Consider the following 18,623-nt stretch of genomic DNA (forward strand, 5'->3'; position numbering starts at 1 on the left):
AGTAATATCAAAAGTAACAATTACTTTCAACAACATTACTTTCCATGAAAAGGAACTAAGTAACACAAATAGTTACTTTTTATGGAGTAGTAGCACAATAGTGTAATTCACTACTTTTAAAAAAAGTATAACTTTCCCCAACACTGACTGATTCTGTCTCGCAATGTGACTTAATTTCACTAGTGTAACTCTATGTCAGTTTAACATATGAATCTCACAATTCGTCCCGTTCAATGAGTTTCAGCTGCTGAGTTATTTACATATTCTTATTCTAAGGCAAGTTATTTATGTTGTGATTTTTTTTTTTTCAAGTAGTGTAAATTTTGAGACTTTTTATTTAGAAAACAAAAAAAGTTCTATCTATTAAGTACAGTATATGGAATGAAATATTTTTTGTTTGTTTTGTTTTTTGTAATTATATCTTTATTTCTTGCAGTTGACTTTATTTCTCATAATTGTGACTTCTCACCATGTGGCTTTATATCTCCCTTTCAACTTTAGCTCACAACATCCTATTTATACTCTGAGGCAGAAACAGACTTCCACATATCTCAAGCACAATATAGAGCGAGGGCCTATATATAGGGAAGAAAGAAAAGAGCTAGCTAATAATAGTTAAGTGCCCTTTATTTATCTGTCCAGGATACTTTTTATTAACCATGTCTTTATTATGATTTTTTCCTCAGAAAGGCTTTTCTCTTTTCCGACAGCTTCCTATGGCACCTTCTGAGTCGTAGGTGGAAGTGTGCGGTAAATCCTTTCCCTGGACTCACTATGCAGTCACTACTTTTTCTGTGAATTTAACAGGGAAACTTGGAATAGATAGTAAATTGAAAAATGCGAGAGAAAAAAAAAAAGAAAAAAAAATTGATTTGAAAAAAAAGTCACCAATCAGTTTACAGGAATGTATCCGCATCACTGAAAGCATTACAGACCTAGCGTGATGCTATCAGATTTCCCCAGCGCTGGCAGTATGCTGGTTCTGTGTGAAGAATTAGGTCAGTGTGACCATAAAGGTTCATGTCTTTATTGCCACGGTGACTTTCCCCTGAGAATATTGCTAGCCATGCACTTCAGAGCATTAGCTAAACCCCCAGACAAGGCCAAACTGAACGCAGGTGGTGTCACAACTGTGCTGACAACATAGTCTTTTCCATCTGTTTTCAGAAAGAGCAACCGGAACATTCATTCTCTTAAAGCCACCTTACGCACTTCAAATGAGCATGAGATATTAAAAGCATTTTACAGCCCAATTAATTGCCTTCACATTGTAATAAGTACAAAATGTATCCCTCTGGATTTAGAGGGACCTAGTTAGCTGTTAAAACTAAAATTAAGCAAAGCTATTAGAAACAGTTCCAAAATTATCTTCAAACTGCACATTGAGTGAAATAAACCTAATTCTGATGAGTTCATATGGCTCAGGGAACAATGAAACTAAGTTTAAATCTCAAAATCAAAAGATATTTCCAAGAGCTGCCACTTAAGAAGCCTAATATGATCTCCGCATATGGTTTTCCTTCAGGGTTCCTTCAGGAAGCATTCACCCCTTGAACACAAGTAAAAAGGTTTCTTCCTTCAATAACAAAATAAATGTAAAAACACATTTATAAGTCTTTTTAAAGACTACTAAGGATGCCGTGGAAGCAAATCCTCCCTGGATTTCTTCATTCCTCCCAGCCAGGCAACTTCTAACAGAGCAGAGCATAAGAAACATACACCGCCAGTACTGTGGTAATGAGCACCCTTTCACTAGAGTGATTTCAGGTTGTTCACATGTTACTGTTGTCAGTTTATTTCTTGTAGTGTAGATGTTGCTGTCCGGGGCTTGACAAGGAAAGCAGTCCAGAATAGAGGGAACAATTTAAGAGTTTCTTAAACAGGAAGTTCAAGTGCTGAAACTTAACAGCTGTTCTACTGTGGAAGTCAGAGCACGACTCATTATCCAACTGTCTACAGAGAGCGTTGTTGGGGAATTATTGGCACTGGCATATCATTAACAAGGATGCTTCAGTGCAGTGCACTTCTGAAAGACACATTCATAAGGGCCTTCAGTCTTGCTGAATTCATCCTGCCTCCGCATGGACATGTACGGTTCAGCAGTTGTCTTTATATGTTTACCTGTGAGTTTGTTATGCAGGAATTCTCTTCCTTTTGTTATATTTCTCTGCAGCTGTTGCCTTGGCAGAGATTTCCGATTCAAGAGTGTTCTCTTTGAAACTGTCTGTAACTTTATTTGGAGCATTTCTTAGTTTTTTATTGGTGCATTATTTGGCATTCATTTATCCAAACTTGTTTACTGGTACCTATAAAATACACTATCATTCAAAAGTTTGTGGTCAGTATAAGTTTTTAATTTTCAAAGTAATACCTTTATTCAACAAGGATGCATTAAATTGATAAAAATAATATAAAAGTTTGACATTTTAACAAGTTTTTGATGAATGTATAACGTTTATCACAATTTCCACAAAATTTAGCAAAAACAAACAAACAAAAAAAAAAATTGTGCAAAAAGTAAAATTTTTCTGTATTTGCAATCATATAAATGATTGGTGAGCATAAGATACTTTATTCAAAAACACTGAAAAAAAAAAAAAATTCTTACTGACCCCAGAATTAATTTGAGGCAAGTATTAGAGACAAGATCACAGACAGACACACGTTTGATTTTTTTGAATTGTGGGGACTTTCCATAGACTTCTATTATTTTTATACTAACCAAACAATATTTTTTATCCCCTAAACCAACCCTAACCTAAATATACCCTTTACATAAAACCTGTTTGCATTATTAAACTTTTAAAAATGATAAACATAATTTAATATTTGTAATATTTTCTTTTCATGTCATATTGCATTTTTTGTTTTTCAGGTTTTACTAGCATAAACAATTACACATGCCCGCACGCGCGCACACAAACACACACACGCACAGTGGAGTTCATTAGTGTCACTTTGAAAATCTGGAATACTGTAGTTTAATTTAAAACTTAAGTGTTTAGGGTTTTGAAATTTAAAGCAAATATTATGACAAAAAATAACCTGAACTATTTAATATTCTGCTTAATCTTTACAAGTAGGCTACTTTGTGTAATATAAAAAAAAAGAAAGAAATTCGATATTGGTATGCACATTTTAAAATACGTCTTTAAAATGTCACCATCATGAATTAGAAGCAGTAACACCTTTTGATTTTTTCTCATTTCAAAAACAAATTATTTGTCCTTTCATGTAATTATGTTTCACAGATGTTTTCATTTGGGACCAGATACTACCACAACTCTGAGATTTGTGTGGAGTTGGATAACCTGTTCCAGCTGTTCAAATCAGCATGTTTTGTCAGTATTAATGCAAATAGAATCTTACCAACCCAAGCAACCAACGGCGAACCGAGCCTGTGTGAGTTTCACGCAGACAGTGCACGGTCTGCTGGGAGTACTAACAATAAGAGCTCAGTCCCAACGGACCCTCAAGATGGCGGCATTAAGTCTGTGACCACACAGTGTACAATGTTACCAGGATGTTTCAGGGTTTTAGTCATTAACTCAAGGATTGAAAGCAGAACTAATCGGTAATATTTAATTTGGAACTAATTATGCTTATAGTTTACATCAAATGCTTGTGGAGAAATATAAGACAAAAAAGAAAGAACTCAAAGAGGCCAGTCACTGGAACCCAAATCATTTAATGCAAATTTCAAGAATATTGGAATCTGGTTTGCAACCGTCATAAGTGCATATCTGGTTGTAGAAAACAACAACAACAACAAACAAAAAAAACATGTTCAATATTATTGTAAGGGTTGTTGTGAGACTGACAGACTGACTTACTGTATGTTTACAATATTATCCTGACATTTTATTCTGAAACAATACAGAAAAATCTTTAAGCTTCAATATCTTTAGAGTAGAATATAGCAGAATAGTAGACAAGATAGTAGACTCTTTTACTCAATATTAATAACAGACATAGAATGTAACATAGCAAGCGAGTAAAATAAATAGTTTGCATAAACCATGTTGATCCATACCAAACACCAAAACATAAAAACCCAGCATATTACCTTTTATGAGTTCTTCCTGATTCATGAAATACAAATTATAAAGTAATAGACAGTGTAGGTTGTTTTTTTTTTTTTAAAGATAATTATGTAGGTTATGTAGATAATTATAAGAAATTTGGATAAAAATTTTTTGGTTTGTAACCAGCCTACCAGATTTCTTTAAAGATATTCATTTGTTTATAAACCGGGAAAATGCATGCATAGATGTATTCAAATCTTATCTGATCATATCAATCAAAAAAATCATTCAAAATGAATCCTATCGTATTTGCAAATGCATTTAAAAAAAATGTTTTAAAAAGTACAATTTCTTTATCCTATGCAGTTAGAAAGTGTTATCTAAATGTGTGCAGTAAGACAGCGAAGACAGAATGTACCAGTAGCTGGGTAAGGGATAAAAACAATGACAGCAGTTGAAATGATTTTCCAAATGTAAACATCAGGCTTAGTCAGCTAAGTTCATATAAGCTTCATTATTGTGTCTGCTAGGCCCAGTTAAATGTCAGGTAGATTTCATTATGTCAGGATTGCTGACCATATTGCTTTGTAAGCCTAATAATAGCAAATAACAACAGATTGCTCTTTTTACGGATGTAGTTTCATTGCTTCATTTTCCCCCCACATCTGTTCTCCCCAGACCTGCAAACACAAATTTGATTGTGAGCTGTATATTAACAGACACAGAATGTATTATTCATAATAATTATCATGTCTCCATCACAATCCATCTTCTTTGCAAACTTCCAGAATGGTTTTGCGGCAGAATCTCTATTCAATTTATTGACTCATAAACTTGTACGTAATAATGAGTTAAGACTTAGTGCTATTTGAAGCCATCTGAGAGTATGATGCCACCTAAAAATTTTACTTTTTATTTCATTTTTCTCTCTCTGTATACAGTTTTTTGATATTTCATCACCCCCTTAGCACCCAGATAATGTCACCTACCCAGACTCATTAAAAAAAAGAAAAAGAAAAAAAGATCACATGCCTATGGCATAATTTCTGCAAAATGATATTATGTTGCACGTTTCATGACACATTTAAAATGAAATGTCCAGTGAGTGGCTCTAAAAGCATGTCATTATATGTATCACGACAGTTCGGAAAGGAAATGCCCGATGAGTGGCACTGAAAGGTTAATTATCTATTGCGCTTGAAAACTAATGTGCCACCCACACTAAAAGTAACCGACAGTTTTAACAAAAGCAAAAGTGACATAAAAAAAAAAAACACTTGCTGAAGCAGCTATGAGATTTTATCTTGCATCTAGTCATTGAACTTTCAAATTGGGATGTGTGTTTCATGGGACTCTTATCTGGTTGCTCCACATTGCAAGTTCAACACTGTACCAGGTGAGCTACCAAGCAAGTTTACCAAGTCAGAAATGCCATACAACATCAAAATGTATTACTTTAGAAACGCATACACAATGATAAAAGGGTTTGATCTTGCTCAGTGCCCTTGTAATCATAATTTGTGCTAAAAGGAATAAAAATTTTGGTGTTTGCTTGCACTAATTTTCATTTCAACTGTAAACTGCAGTAAATTACATTTATAGGTATGTTTTTTGAGTTTTGAAAAAAGTCATATTAAGTAGGCCCATCCTTCTTCACTCTTGAGTGTGATCACTTGTCCTGCAGTTAAGCCAAACTCAGTAAGCTCCTCTGCAGTGCCTGGGGCTGTAGTGGGATCAGCAGCTCAGGTCAGTGCATGAAAGTAGAGCAGAAAACAGTGAGAGATAGACAGGTACTTACACACTTGTTTGCAGAATAATCGTTAAGTGAGGAGCTGAGTGTAATGTTATGTGTGATGCTGAGTAGGCAGCCCCTTTAATTACACACTCTCCTGAGCATGTCATTCCCATTCCCTAAGCAGAGGCCAGTCTGCCCTTTATAGAGAGCACCTCCTGTACCTCTCCCTGTCCTCACCTCAACCTCTGAGGCATATTGAAATGCAAACGCACACACTTGCCCAGAGACAGACGCACACATGGATAAATATGCAGACTTCTCCCACATTGCCCTTTATAATGACAGATTATATTAACTCCTTAGCTGCTTAAATTGAGCTTCCGTCTGAAAACTGACAGATCCACCAGCGCTTTTATTAAAGGATGTGTCTACAGAGCCTCTCTCAGGATTAATCTATAAAACATAACACAGCTGGATTAAAAGGTCTTTGTGAGCGCAGAGAAATGTGAGGGATATAAGGCACAAAGGCAGACACATATTACAAACTTCACACCACTTGGCTATTTGGATCCATTACATAGCTCTGCAGGAATACTTGATTCTGATTGGTCAGTTGCGGCATCAAGCGGTCAGATATTTCCTAATATTCGCTGTTGTCCATGGCAACGCTGTGCATTAAACCACTTATTCTGTAATTTAAATTAGCATTGTATCATGTCTCTCATATCAAGCCGCATACTGCCTGTGTCTAATATATATTATCGTAGTTGATTTGTTGCCAGTCTGACTGTTTTAGAGAGCACTGTAAACAGACAGTTTTTTTTTCTTTTTTCTTTTTTTGTCTAAGTGGATAATATACAAGTACAATTGTAAAATAATTGGGAAAAATCTATTTCACATAGCCATGCATGGGATAATGTACTGCACAGACAGTTTGTTATTATCACAAAAATGTATGGCAATGGGGTATTGAGGTTTTGAAATGTAAACTAAACTAAAATATGGAGCAGAGTACATTAAACCTGGCTCAATATATTACTTTAGGTCACCATCTCTAAAATGTGCACATTGTTGCATTTAGCCTATTAGTGGCACAGAACTTTTAAACTGAATGTGAACCAGCTGTTACCATTCACTTCTTTACCATGTTGAAAAAATCAATAATGAATGTGTACTTATATCCAGAAAAAAAAAATGCCTGCCAATATCTCTTCATCCCTGCACCACTCTATTCATAAACACCCAATTTAAAGAAAATAATTAAAATGTTAACACTTAACTGCTAAAATATTGGTTATTCTCTCTTCAGGCTAATGGATTTAATTAGGATAATTTGCATCCATTCAGGTGGTTGCATACACATATGTAGCTCAAATTGCATACAAACACAAAAGTTCAGATATTTGAAAACTTTCAAAGCTCAAATTACTTCCCAAATTTAAAATTAAAATATTTCAACACATCCTAAGCTCAAATCAATCGAGAAATTCCACATATCCATATGGCCAGGACTCCATGCAGCTCCAGTACTACTTTAAGTGTACTCAAGGCTTTATGTGTTGTGTCGTATCCATTTCCAGAACAGTTAAAAGTAAATATAAAGCACTCATCTGACATATTTTTGCACTCTTTCTGTGTTTATAAAGTGTATTCTGTGAACAATTTGAGGTAAACTTAGCCATGCCATTTAGATTAAGGAGATGCATTAAAGAGAGTCATTTGATTTGCCATGCACTTATTTATGTACAATATAACTACCAACTAATTAGCCCTTTGTGGTAAAAACAGTTATTTGACCTCAACCCTAATTAGCAGTGTTGCAAAGCCTGTGATCAATTATATGTAAGTCAATCTTTTATTTGGTAACCTTAGGTTATAACACAACACATGAACTGTACATGAGTCAACCTCTTCATTTATAGTTATTACTCACTTATTTGCAGGCACATTCCTTGGCAACTTATCCATTGTGATCGAAGAGAATAGCAAATATCACAATCAAAGCCGTTTTGTTATCTTTGCATTGGCTAGTCTACTTGTCAGTGTATTGAACTTGAGAACCCAATAAGTCCGACTTGAATGACTCCGTGAGACTGCTTTTGTGAACTAATTCATTGAAAAGGTCTATCTAAAAAGAATGAACATTGGACGTTTCTACTTCTTTCTTGAACATGGAGCGCAATAGTGAGTTTTGGTCTGTTTTTCACCCAAATCTACCTAATGACTTAAAGCTATGCCCATTTTTACAATATAATTGTTTTTGAACTGCATGGAAAAGCGAGACTGGCAAAGTCTTTAGAATTTCTTCTTTTGTGTTCCATGAGTCACAAGCTGTAAGTCACACGGGTTTAGAACGACATAAGGCTGAGTAAATAATGACAGAATTTTTATTTTGGGTGAACTATTCCTGTAATGGTAAGAATGTAATTGCTTGCTGGTAGTGCAGTGCAATTGAGAATAGATAGCTGCGGACAGCTTGTCTTCCTACTGTGATTGACATTTCCATTATAGTTAATTAGAGCTCTGCTGCTCAGACAGGTCTGGACAGATAGCATTACCTTCCTAATGATGAGACACTAAAACCACACCCAACCCACCAATCTTGAACAGATAAACAAAAGCACAAAATAAAAAAAGAGAGAGAAATGGATGAGCAGGGTGAAAACCAACCAATTTACAGCAATTTTTGAGTTGTCACTTGTGTGCCAGAATTGTTCTTCAACAGCTCATACTCTTAGCAAGAGCCTGTACAGATAAGCAAATATTTACTGCACAAATTCTCGCAAACGTGCTAAACACTGACTCGATATTAAACTCTGAAATTAATCCAAAATGGTTAGTTAGAAGCAGAAATATAATTGGGTCCTGACAAATACTAATTAACACTATTCTGCACAAATCCACAAGATATTTATCAGTATACAGAGGATGCTGAAAAATTCTAATAGCATAAATGTTTGAACTATTAAGGCATTTCCATATCCTCTACTGGACAGTCAGTGATGTTATTTATCATATTTGTGCTCTGTTCTTTCTAGTTTGCTGCCTTGCTGTCTACATAGGCACCATCCTAATTAAGATTAAACCTTTTATGTGACTTGAACTAGTTTTGCATGTTACTATGCTAATGAGACAATATAAAAATATGTTCCTGTGGCTTAGTAGTACATTGTGTTAGCAGCGCAAAAGGTTGTAGGTTCAATTTCCAAAGAACACACATACTGATTAAAAAAATTATAATAATTTATAGCCTGAATGCACTGTAAGTCGCTTTGGATAAAAGTGTCTGCTAAATGTATAAATGTAATATTAAAGATACTTGTACTGAATAATACATATATTATTAGTCGATATTCCTGTAATTTAATCCACTATTTTGGATTTTTTTTTTCAAGCTTTTTGCAATGTATTCAGAGAAAGATAACAGACCAGAATCAGTTGCATTCTAAATGAGGTGAAATACAAAATACTATGCCATATCTTATAGTTAAACTACATTTCTGTCATGACAACTCTCAGAGAGTTTAGCATGGTAATGTACATGATGATATTAATTTGTCTGGTCTTGTCATAATAGATCTGCAATGCTGCTGCTGTGGCAGAGCAAGAACCGGGGCTTGCTACTGCATATATATCCACAGACATTCTGCTGTGAGCATGTAGGAAATACTGTTGCTGCACATATAAGGCATTCAATATGAAATATCCCCTGTGTATAATGTACATGAAGCCACACTGTAAGCAGATCAATAAATGTGGAGCTGGGGAAGATGGAGGGTTCCTGTAGAATTCTGCAACTGCTACAGCAAGCACTAGCTGAGTATTTGAATGTTGCAAGCTCATTGGCTGCTAATGCAAAACGAAACCAATCAGCTGCATCATGTGAATGATGATGTAATTACTTCAGATTGAGTTAGAACATATTGGCCTGCACCATGACAAATCTTTGTATGTGAGCTACATTTTTGAAAAAGTAAACTGCGCACAAAAAAAAGATAACCACATTGCACAATACATAAGTGAGCAATATATTGTGAATATATTAATATTATGTGCTTAAATCATTGACTGAGTGTTTGCTACAGCTACATTTTAGCATTTAAAATGTTAGACATATATTTCATGCAAAGCACTGTGTGTGCATACAGATTAGCAATGAACCAGCAAACATGTGCTGCCAAAGAAGTTCAAGAATATGTTACTGAAATGCCAGTCATACCATTAAAATCAGTGACAAAGTCTGAAATTCACACTGAAGCAGAGGGGGTATAGCCAGCATAACCTTGATTGACAAAACACCTTTCCGGAGTTCAATTTCAGCAGAAAAGTTTCAGTCGCAGAACCTTCAGCACCACACTTTGTCAGACTAAATCCCATCTGAGCTGTAGGGACAGATTTAATAAGGCAGGGATCAGAGACACGGACTGACCGCCGCACGTGCCGCACGCGCCACAGGAGAGCTGAAACATGAGCGCTGTGAAAGTGGGATTATATTGGCCTGATGTTAAATAATGCATGTCATTATCTGACTACAGGGAGTGATTAAGAGCCGGTGTCTTGCCAAAACAGGACGTCCCTCTCCCTGCCGTCACCTCTGCCCCCTCGTCATCATAAATCACTTCCCAAATCTGATCATCCCTATGCACCCTTCATTATTTAAAAATGTTTATCATCGGGCACAGAGGGTGAAATGAGGTGAGTGCAGCGATGTGCACAGAAGGGCTCGAGCCCCCTTTCCCCTTTCAGTCCACAAACTCAAAGTGACCTTCCGGATAGCAAAAAAGATATACAATATATAAAACATAAATAATATAATACTAATATTTAGATTTATGTATAAATGATATATTATTATGTAATTAAATATGTAATAACAAACCCATAATATGCCATAAATATATAGTAATAGTAATAATAATAATGATAACAAGATTGAGATTCCTCGTTTGTACACGCACACAAATTTGTTCCAGCCCTCACTGCATTATCCGGATGAATCCGGATTATTTTGAATGGGGGCGCATGAGCAGCTGGTAATTAGCATAATACATGCCCAAATCATCTCCATATAAGGCATTTCTGCATAACCTGCCGTGTACAGCCATTTGCCACTCTCCTTATGATCAACAAAGCTGTATACTGCAAAGTGCAACATATAGACAGCTTTATCGATTATTATGGTGCCATTTTTGCACCATTACTCTCTTCCAGTGTCCAAGTCCAAATTCTGTGAAAAGATGAAATTTGTTTCCTACAAAGATTGTCACTTCAGATAAAAAGGTTGATGAGGTCAGAATGGAAGCAGCAGAGAAGAGAGAGGGTAAAGATGAACCTGTGAGACGAGAAAGAAGAGGTGAGAGAAAGTACAAGAAGACAGATGAGACAGATGAGACAGGGGAAAAAATAAAAGATAACTGAGAAACGGGGAAAGGAAATGAAGAGAATGTGAATACTGAAGAAGGTTCTGAGCAACAGGTCCCGTGCCATCATTAAGACTTTCAAAAATAAATAGAGTACTGACTGAAAGAAATTGAGGAGGTGTAATAAAGGTGTAATAAATCACCAAAACCCCGCTTTACAGCTGATTCTAAAGATTTGATTGGTCATCTCAATCACAGTGCTGATTGTCTACACAGCTCTGAAACAAATATTTACCCATATCCCTAACATTAACCTCAGCATATCCTGGCAGCATCCATGATTTATGACAGCGTGATTGAGTTGAAATCACAAATTAAATCAGCTGATTCACAAATCAGAAACAAAACACATAAGCAGCAAAACAATAAGAGTGGGAGACTCACCACACAATTGACTTAAGGTTAAGGTTAGCATGTTGCTAAATGAATGACTATGCTCAAAAAATATAGAGCACACACAAATAGTGAGTAAATTTTTTTTCAAACACACAGACACACACAATCAGTGAAATGTTCAATAAAAATTACTACTTTCATTCAGCAAGGATGTGTTAAAACGATTAAAGCAAAGATTTTATATTGATTCAAAACATCTCTATTTCAAATAAATGCTGTTCTTTTGAACTTTATATTCATTGAATCTTAAAAAAAAATCACAGTATCATGATTTTCTTAAAAATACTAAGCAACAATGTTTTTTTTTTTCAACATTGCTTATAAAAAGAAATATAAGGCACCAAATCAGCATATTAGAATGATTAATGAAGGACCGTGTGATACTGAAGACTACTTTGCCATCACAGAAACAAATTGCATATTAAAATAGAAAACAATTATTTTAAATTGTAATAATGTCTCATATTATTAATGTTTTTGCTGTACTTTTTGTGTTCAAATAAATGCAGATTTGGCGAACATAAGAGGCGTCTTTCAAAATCATTAAGCAAATCTTACAGATTGCAAACTTTTGCATGATTAATAGTAGAGCAAATGCGAGACATATCAGTATTTATCACAACTACTTGTTCAGTTCTGTGAGACTTTTCAAAAAATAGATACAAATATTTTATATTTGATATAAGATAAATTATTAAATACTGCAAAAGCAGAGTTTGCTATGTATGAGTATTAATTTATAACTTTTTAATCACCTTTTTCTCTATTTCCACCCCATAAGTCTGAGCACACCACTGAACAAGCGTACTGAAAAATGCAGAACTGAATGCTAGCGAAGGAAACAAGCACCTGAGTTCATCTGCACAAGATCTCCTGTAACTGTACACTACAGGAGACAGAGAGGCACACGAATACACAAGCTGCAACAAGCTGCCTGAGGCTTTTCATGTTTGAAGTTGTTGGAAATTGACAGGACTACTAATCAGAAGTGTGGTCAAGCTGTAGGAACAGCAGTCCGGCTGACAGCTCACAGAACTGTACGTGATGCTGTAGCTGGAGAGGAAAGGCAGAAAGCGGGTTTCCTGAGTGCATTCGACAATCTTTCGGCAGTGCCTGCGCCTCTCCAGCAGTGATCCGCCCCTACTGACTCAATAATGGAGATTTAGCATCTGACCTCAGGTTAGTCAATGCCTCGGGAGAAAAAATAATGGCTGCATCGCCATAGCTGTCTTAGCATTGCCTCCAGTGACAAAGTTTTCTTTCTAATTGGTACAAGGTGGGAGGAAGATTTGCAAGTTAACAAAACATCTGCTTGAAAACAACACGATCAATATTATTTGAGCAGAAAACAAAACAACAATCAGTTAATAGTTGTTTCAAATAACTGTAAAAATGTTTCACACGGTCGATGCTTATAGATTACACATGCACACATCGCAGGGATCTTTTGGAACAGTGACTAGTGTGCAATCAGCAGAATATAATCAGTCCAGTAAAAATAGACAATAACATTCCATTACCCTCTGGAATGGTCTGCTTCATATAAGCAAATCATCAGCTGTATCAGGCAATACACTCACCTTATTCAGTAGCATTGCATGACCATGCATTCTGATTTGAAAGGGCACGCAAGAAAAACCACTAAGTATGATAATTTGAAGTCTAAGCGCCATTTCAGACCAATTTGACACAGAATTAATATCTATTGTCCTGCACTGCAAATCAAGCATCTCAGCAGTGGTTACACCTGATATGTATCTACCATCCAACAGAGTTTAGTTGCAGCCTTGTTCAGGTGATGGTAATTTTAAGGTGTACTGGAGACTGATTAGCTTAGTTTTGGCAGGGGGTCAGGCTTTGGCTGGTTAATTATTTCAGCTTGTGACCGATGCTAACTGAATATTTCTTGATTGATGGACATTCAAAAATAATTGCGTATTCTATTTATACTGCATAACGTTATACTATTCTAGATGTGTTACTAGCCTTTTTTTTTTTTTTCAGTTAGCATAAACTGGAGTTGTTCTTTCTGTCTGCATTTTTAAATCCTCCTGGTATGTTCAGTTTAAAAAAATAATTTGTGATGAAGCAGAAGTAGCATTAGATCTTTTCTGTATATTGTGACATACATCTGAAACAATGTAGGACTGGCCTTGTTTCAATTCATAGGTTGTTAATTGGATTTTGAGATGTGAGCATTGCATTTAAAAGTAGAGACGGATGAATGTGAGCTTGCAAGGGTGAGGTTAAAGATGACTACATGATGAGGTATAAGTTACTAGAAAGAAGTCTGACATTTTCAACTGAAAACTGTCTGCAAATTATGTGAATATGTATATGGATGAATTAATCATAATGAGATCAATAACATGTATTTAGAAAATACATAAGGTGAATTTTATTTTCACGCCTACTTTAAGTGATTTTGGTTTGGCTTAAATAAACGTAAGTGGCAATTTCGTATTTATCTCTCAGTCAAGATTTTAGCACTTAACGCAAAGCAAGCGCAATAGGTGTGTAATTGAGTTTTCATATTTTGTCATCCTCATGCTCCAACAGAATTATGGGAAATTTAGTGTGGTGTGATTGCACGTCTGTCTCCTCATAAAGATGTTATTTACACATTTCTCTTGTTTTGTATATTTCATCCTTCAGTCAATAGAGAATATATACATTGCAATAGAAGGTGTATTTTCCGTGAATTGTTGCAAGTGATATTTAACATACACAATGTTTTGTCATCTTTGGTGTAATGAATTACAATTTCGAAAACACCCAAATACATTCGCATGATCAGCATGTTTCACACTGAAATAACAACCTTGAGAATGCCACCAGAAGGTTCTTCTTTCTTCTGTCTTTTTCAGACTTTGGCTCGTGTTCCTCAAGACTTACAGAGCACCAGCAGAGAAAAGATTACGTCGTTCTTAGAGTTTCATTACAATGCAAGATCGGTTTAGCACTCTGGAGGATTACTGTGGCCCAAGCCAAATGTGGCAACCAGATAACATTTTAATACATTGTACTTTTTGTTTGCTTTCTCTTTTGCACTCCATCCCAATCCACTAGAACTGAAAACATCTAAATCCAAGGCAGGAGGTACATATGAAAAAGATGATGGGGGGTTGAAAGTTATTTTATTTTATTTTTTTCTCAAGGATGGCACAATGTTAGTTCTGATAAAACATTTATTCATTTCCTGGAGGCTGATGGGGAATTCCCAGCTAATCCAGACTCTCATCCTACACAAAGCTCCACTCTTCCAGTTTATTCACCTCAGTCAGGAATAGACCATCCATGTCAACACTCATCCAGGAAGGAATATTACTACATAATGTATCTTGATTAAAATTACTTAATTCTTCTAAATATATGATGACACATTTTCATATCAAATGTATTTTTCATTTGAAACATATTGTCATTTCATTACAGCTTATACAAGTTAAATGGCAGAATAATATCAGGGCAAGTATGTAAGAGGTAACCATTATAAACACAGAAGGTCATTGTATACATGGCACTTTAAAAATCCTTATTCTGATTTGTTGGTTGCAGCATTCATCAGTCAAATATATTATTTTCTCATTTATTATTATTAGTAGTAGTTGTAGAAGTAGTAGTAGTAATGTACAAAAAGTCGTATTCATTTTATTTTTCAAAGCAAGCTATTCATGTATATGTATGAGACTTTCGATTATTTGGCTACTGTGCAATGAAAAAAAATCATTCAGAAATTTCTAGTACATTTCACAAACAATTACAAAAAAGGGCAGGTAACAACTTGAATGAAACAATTTAAGTAGAAAAACTGAAAAACTATTTACTTTTAAAACACTCCAATAATGTTTGTTTTAAATGTAATTATCTATGAAGATTCGGGAGGAGCGCGTCAGATACTTAGCCTAATCATCACAGGTGGACCACAATCAAGTAATCAATCCCACAGTATAAATATCGCTGACTTACCTCTATCCATTGACGGTTTATCAGCATGCTGGTTCGCTTCGTCAGTCACCTTATCACAGACCCAATTTTCGTACCAACGAAGAGCGCTAAACAGGGGATTTATAAGACCCGTTGCTTTTGCCGGACCCGAGATCATTTCTACCCAGCCAAACACGGCCGTTGAGCAGCATTAAGCGTCATCGCGACAGCTGCTATCCTCGCCAAGCCACACATCGTGGCCAATAGACCGTGCAACTCCGAGCTCGTCTTGCTCGATACACGATCGTGCCGCCCGAGACCGAGCTCTCGTAGAGCGCTGGATTGCAGCAGAAAGAATCCAACCACGGCTCAGCCTTTCACCACGGCGTTCCGGCCGAGTGGCAGTGTGAGGCCGCTTCCTCTAGCGGCGCAGACTAATACATTTCCAGGCGAAGACGCTAAAAAACAGGTTCTTCTTTTTCTTCATTGGATTTTTACGGCAGTTCGCATTCAAAGTGTTGCATAAAAGTGTTGCATTTAAAGTTTTGTTAAACTACGTCTTGACGTAGTTCTGTCTTCTTCTAGTAGTGTTTTATGGCGGTTTCGGCAAACCAACGTAAAGGTGCATTACCGCCACCCGCTTATCCGGGGTGTGGATCCCGCATAGATTTGGACTACAGATCCACCGTTCCGTCGGATGATGATGCCACTTTTAACCACGAAGCCAAAGGCATTAGGTTAGATTATCGTAATGCCTTGTTCTCAGGCCTTCCAGCTAAATCGTTGAGCAAGCTTCAGTATTCTGCCGCACGCTTGTACTTCTCCTCGCGAACACATTACCGGTTCTTTCACAATTACACAGGCTTCCCGTAAACGTGAGAATTGATTTTAAAATTTCTATCTTAACATACTAGGCACTTCATGGGACTGCACCTGAGCATCTTTGTGAACTCATCAGTCCTTATATTCCATCACGCTCTCTTCGCTCTACTAACTCTTTCACTTCACCAGCCATAATGTGAGCTAAAGACCATGGGGCAAAGAGCCTTTTCATATGAAGCCCCTAAGCTATGGAATGTACTTCTTCTGCACGTCAGATATGCACCTATGTTGGGTCACAAGTCACATTTATTCAAGACTGTCTGTCTTTAATGAATTGTTGTATTGCTTTTGGCGTTCGTTTCTACAAATAAAATGCATTCTTATTATTATTTACTATTATTGTTACATTCGCCTTACCGCGCACGTTTAAACCTCGCCGAAATGATACAGACATAAGTAAAAAAAAAAACTTAAGTCTCTGTATAAAAGCGCCTGCTAAATGCTTAATTTAATTTTAAAATTTTAATTTCCATGCAAGTCTCCTGGTAGGACCAAATCATTTAGGGACCTATTTTACCATTCACTGGCGTGATCACTCAAAATTAATCTAAAACGCATCTGCCCTCGTGTTTAGATAGGATAGCAAGTGTGAGTAAAATTACCATCGCCTTTTAAGGACCGTAATACGAAAAAAACCGGAAAGTAAATCTCTTTAGAAACCACTTGGAAGCGAATAGCACATAACTGCTGTTAACCCATTTGCTGCAAGCATCGCCAACGCCCCCAGTCTACGTTTCATTTTTACAGCACGTTAAACATCACTCTCTTACTTGATCTGGATAAACCGCGCATCAATTGAAGTCCAAAGACTTTGGCTTTTATATTTGACCAATATTTCGATAAAACATAATTCCAGTGATTAATTTTCCATCATGTCAGGAAAACTATTCCTATTCCTGAACGGTAAACGTCAAAGTGTTAGCTCATGGACAAATGTTGATCATGGATCTAGTCAGAAAGAATCATGAACAGAAACATCTTTATTTTGGGTATATAATTTCTGCCTCCATGCCAAAAATGGGGGGTGTCTGGTAAGGGGTTAACGTTACTGCTATAATCATGTCTTTCGGTACAACGCCTTAAAAAGACTAAACATGCTCAATCGTTTCCAAAAGCCTCTGTTTCCACAGTCCATAATACAACGTGAAAACAGCGTTCCAAACGTATCCGCTCGGGAGTCCGTCTAAAGAGCCCGGAGGCCAAATGAGAGGAAGGATGCTTTTCCAACAGGAACATAATAAGGTGGACAAGGCCTGAGGAATTGTCAAATCAGGCAACAAATTGCTAAGCTGGTAACACAGTAGGCTACCCATCCATTTTTAGCTTGCCCCATCAAATATTACTAACACTTTTTACTCTTCCCACAGCCAACATCTACAGCAGCCGAAGCAAGTAGCCTTTTATGTACCTCCTCACTGCCGCAGCAGTGTCTGCTCCCGCAGAAGCCTTTCCTGTACCTCCCCACCGCCACTGCAGTGTCTGCTCCCGCAGGAGCCTTTCCTGCATCTCCCCACCGCCGCTGCAGTGTCTGCTCCCGCAGGAGCCTTTCCTGTATCTCCCCACCGCCGCTGCAGTGTCTGCTCCCGCAGGAGCCTTTCCTGTACCTCCCCACCGCCACTGCAGTGTCTGCTCCCGCAGGAGCCTTTCCTGTATCTCCCCTCCGCCGCTGCAGTGTCTGCTCCCGCAGGAGCCTTTCCTGTATCTCCCCACTGCCGCTGCAGTGTCTGCTCCCGCAGGAGCCTTTCCCATATCTCCCCACTGCCGCAGCAGTGTCTGCCCCCGCAGGAGCCTTTCCTATACCTCCTCACTGCCGCGCAGTGTCTGCCCCCGCAGGAGCCTTCCTACACCTCCTCACTGCCGCGCAGTATCTGCTCCCGCAGGAGCCTTTCCTATACCTCCTCACTGCCGCGCAGTGTCTGCTCCCGCAGGAGCCTTTCCTACACCTCCTCACTGCCACGCAGTGTCTGCTCCCGCAGGAGCCTTTCCTATACCTCCACACTGCCGTAGCAGCCCCACTGCTGTAGCAGCGTCTGCTCCCGCAGGAGCCTTCCCTACACCTAAATATAAAAAAAAAAAAAAAAAAAAAAAAAAAAAAATACCACACATCACCTCTGCCTAAAGGCATGCAATGCATCCGAGCTTGCGGTGATAGCATCATGTATCGACAATAGCCAAGACGATATTAGGCCCATTTTCCAACCAACGTTTTTATAATAATCATTAGGCGGCCTACCTTAA

This window comes from Carassius auratus, chromosome 27 (assembly GCF_003368295.1).
Source record: "Carassius auratus strain Wakin chromosome 27, ASM336829v1, whole genome shotgun sequence".
Taxonomy (NCBI): Eukaryota; Metazoa; Chordata; class Actinopteri; order Cypriniformes; family Cyprinidae; genus Carassius; species Carassius auratus.